The following is a 4634-nucleotide window of genomic DNA, read 5'->3' on the forward strand; positions in this document are numbered from 1 at the left end:
GACTAATACAAAATTTTAAAAAAACCCATAAAACAGAATAGTTTGTGTCCTACTTTCCACATTTCTCACTTATAGAAGATATAGTCCTCTAGTCCACCTTTTTTCTTTGAAGTTCGGTCTCCTGTCAGTGAATCTTAGAAACTGGGATGGTTCGTAAATGACCAGGACTTTGCCATCCATGGGAAAAGGAAGAAAAGGGCAAGTTACGTGCACATGGGAGAAAAATCTGCATGTAAGAAATGGCAGACTCTGGGCCAGACATTACCACCGGATCCTTTCCAGGAATGAGATCTTTAGCTTGTGATAGACAGTTGCATGAAAACATCAGCTCATTGCTTAACAGCAGTCGAAAAGTAATTAAATTGTTAAGATGTAACAGGAAAATGATGGAAAAAAAGAGACAGTGCTGTTGAGCTACTGCATAAATCACTTGTTTGCTGATACTTGCCTGTTGTATACAGTTCAGATCCCACCACTTCAGAAAGGACTGGCGTTCAGAGAAGAGCAAAAAGTGTGACGAGATATGGAAGGGCTTCCCTTTAAGTAAGGTGGGACTAGGTAAGGTAGGACTGTAGGTGGGAAAAGAGATGGTTGAGGCAGGGTATGGCGGTGACCTACAACAGCACAAATAATGTGGAGATGGCGGGTAAAGATCAGTTGTGCGCTGCTTCTTCCAAGAACAAGAGCAAGACGTGTCAAATAAAACCAGTAGGGTCACAGCTGACTTGTTGATCCTTACCAAAGGATGTTGGGGGTGCGAAAAGTTTTCACAAATTCAAGGCAGGACAGGGTAAGTTCAGTGAGGAGAAATCCACTGCGGTTATGATGTACACAGGCACCACACTTGACTACAGAAGGCCCTGTGCTGAAAATAGTTGGAGGCAAAGAAAATTATAGCAGTAAGTATCACATGTTCTTGTCCTATTTGAAATCTCTCCTACGCATCTTGGAGATGGCTACTTGACTAGATGGATCTTTGGTCTGACAGACTGTGGCCATTCTTAAACAAGACCTGTATAGTGTAAATGTACGCAAACTGACTCAAACATGATTTAATTCTGTATGTGCTCCCTGAATTTAGTATGTTGTTTTCTTAAATGAAGAATACAGACATTTTAATACTTAAATCAAATATTTAATCCATCTTGTAGAACATACCAGAAATACCAGTCCAACTGTTAGCTAATGTTTAACTTCAAAGGTCAGACTCATACAAGCTGTAGCTGTTCTGGTATCATTACTCCTAGATTAATTTGGTCTCCAGTATCTAAGCATCTAATCATGCATCACAATGAAAATCCTCTTACTAAACCTCCACACTGTGCTTATTTTCTCAGCCCTTAACCGTGGCTAACTTGTGATAAATCAGAAATCTCTAATATCACCACTGTTTCACAATTCAATGAAATTATTTGGATTTATCTGATTTGGAGGTAATATTTGCCAGAAGAATTCCTAGACAATGTTAACAGTATGAGTTTGAACTAAGTAAAAGATTTTAATTGAAGACTCAGCACTTCTTCATTTCAAACTCCCACCCGCGTAAAAAGGGTACTGCTTTTTCCACATAACATGTGAGGACTTAATAGTCATAAAACATTAGAATAAAATACTTTGATGCATCCTCATTAGTTTTAACTCTTGGTTCCTTTTCATATTTTTTTCAGTACCCGAAGAGTGGAGAACCTTTAGTTCTCTACTTTCTTGCAGCCAACCAAAGAAAATTCTCTTTCAAGTTTAGCTTAGCTGATAGCATTTGGGCTCCGTCCATCAAAATCCAAACAAAATTCTAAATCTTGGCATTCCAGGAAATGTTATCTCCAGAAATACTTGCTACCCTCTTCTGCTCCCTGCAATGCAGAAACATTCCTATCAATTCAGTTCTCGGTATTTAGTTTCTGTGTGGCTTTGGTGAGTGATATGCAAGCAGTGAAATACATGTTGCAGGTTGTCTGTCTGTGAAGTGTCTAAGTCACCTGCGATGCACCTTTACTTAAGCTACCAATTATCTACAGAAAAATGCGCATTATATGGCTCTTAATCAAATTACTTTGCTGTCTGCACTGGTTAAGGCTTGGAAAAAGGTTGGCTTTAATTTTTAGCGGTGGGAAGAGCTGCCTTGCAAGGAAGAAGCAAGTTAAAGCATAGATAAAACTCAACCGCACTAGCTTGATGTCTCTGAGTTGTATCTTTTTGAATTATTACTGCTGTCAAGGCACTGTTAGGAGGGAGAGGGTCACAACTTAGCAAGAGGTTGTTTTCACTAAACGTCTGGGGAGAGGTCTTCCCTAGGCGAGGCTCAGAAGAGTCTGAGTTTCAGTACAGAAGATAAAGAAGAATGTGAAGCAAAAGTTGCAGACATGGCAGTTGAGGGACAGGACTTTGCCAGGGTAGAAGATGTGGGGAAAAAAAAGAGGATCAAAGAAGAGCATGGGTCTGAAAAACAAGGCCAGGGTCTGAATGTATGCACCTGCAGGATGACGTCTTGTTATTATGAAGCAAAATGGTTGAAGTGATCTGAGTTTAATCATTGAAAGGACTGAAACACAGAATTGTTAATGTTTTTTTTAATTTGCTGTGTTGATGTCATGGTGAGCTACACAAAGAATAAGCCCTTTGTCTCTCAGGAAATACTTTTGAAGTTGCAAAAGCTAACAGTTATTTTCAAAAATCTTCCTCCTTTGCAGAGATTCCTTATATTTTGGATTGCTTGTAATGCAAAGATGCCTTCAGTAGGGCTCTTGGAGATACACAAAAGCCCTTTGGTGTAATATTGCCATAAGCGGAAAGAAAATATGGGGTGATTCTCTTGCCTGTTGTGGGTCTGTGTTCTCCATCATCTCCAAATTTACAAAGAACGACGGAGTATCTTCAGAAAACCGGAGAATTTGGGCTGTGGGCTACGTCTTTCCACCATGCTCGCTCTCTGAGCATTACCCACTCCCTTAACAGAGATAATTTATCCACTGAGCTCATTAAAATATTTTTAGATATAACCTATAGAAACCCAAAGAATGCATCAGATCGTGCTAAATGTCAAGAATTTCCATACGATTTTCTAGGGAAAACTGGTGGGTATGCCGCCTTCTCTTCCCTAATTTTCAAATCAAGCTTAGCTAGACTTCCAATATAATCAGTACATATTCAGAGACTAAGCAACAGTCTCATCATATGCATTTAATATGCATGTGTTCATCTAGTTCTGCATCTAGAATCATCTTCTTCCTTGATTATGGCTATTTCAGTGATAACCCAACAGACTCAGTCTATGTCTTACTCTTCTACTATGCTACCAACTTTGGCAAAAGGAGGCTTATCATACAGTTATGAAGAAAACAACTCTGGGTGTTGTTTCTACTTAAAACTTTTAAAATCTATAGCTATTTAAAGACTCATCCACCTGACACAATGGATTTTACAACTTGTTTGCATAAGCCATTTGACATTTCCTTGCATAACATAGCATAGCAGGTATAGCAGTCCTGTAAAAATCATATAAACATTTTTCAGCTTTCCAGCTCATACTAGAGGATTGCTGAACTCAAGAAGTGAGAATGGTATTTCAAATCTGAACTTGGCAAATTAGCTGAATGCCCTTCCCTCACAGATGGGTAACCAAAACCTACCTGCTTTTATGTATCTGTTCTGGTGCAAAGAATCACGCCTTTGTCTACAGAAGCTCAAGCTAAGAAGGAGCTGGTCTGCATTTTATTTCCATGTAATTGTTCAATTCAGCTGTTTTAGACAGTCAGTCTTGTCCAACCTTATACTCAATGTTCATCAGTCCTTGAAAGTGGCTGGTGTAATAAAAACTGTAACACATTTTCATATCAGAAGTGATTGAACTTGTTCATTAACCAGTTGCAGTGAGCTGACTGATAAATACATTTTGATTAAAACACAGAATGGATCTGTAGCCTAAACGTGGTATGCGCTATAGGAGTCTTGTGCTATTGCTGAAGGTTTGGTTTAAACTTTGGAGTAAAAAGAATCTAGAGCTCTACCAGGCTGCAAGATGACCTCCGGCAGAAGTAATACCACCTTGGGTTCATCTCTTTGTCCAACGCAGCAAAGAAATAATTCGTCCAAACAGATGGTGGTTTATTCTAACAACATGGTTTCTTCACGGTGGTATTATTTCTAACAACATCCCAAACAACCATGTTTCAAATGAGGCATAGGTGGGATATAATAACATGCCCTTCACCCAACTGCACTGATACTTTGTCTAAGTTGGTCTCATACAGTCAGCTAACAATTACACAGTGTTTTGAAATTATGCACTGTGATTGTAACTTTTCCTTTTATCAGTTACTGGTCAGTTTTTGTTACGGCTGCAACCTTCAACAAATCCACCCCCTGCATAGGTAAATCGGAGGTAAAGCCTACTTTCCTTCCCTTTCCATCTTTACATAGTCCAGTTTTGGAAATACAATTAGAGGTGGAAAAAACAAGAGGTGAGTAAAACTGGTAGATAAATAGCTGCTGAGTCATACCCACACACCGCCTTGCTGTCCAGAGTCACAATGTGGTAAGCATTTAGTGTTTGAGAATGAAGTGAAAAATTAAATCCATGTATGAGAACGACTCAGTGCCTTGAACAGTAATTAGACTGTATTACCCCAGAGCTCTTT

Source organism: Pygoscelis adeliae, unplaced genomic scaffold (genome assembly GCF_000699105.1).
Source record: "Pygoscelis adeliae isolate BGI_AS28 unplaced genomic scaffold, ASM69910v1 Scaffold154, whole genome shotgun sequence".
Classification (NCBI taxonomy): Eukaryota; Metazoa; Chordata; class Aves; order Sphenisciformes; family Spheniscidae; genus Pygoscelis; species Pygoscelis adeliae.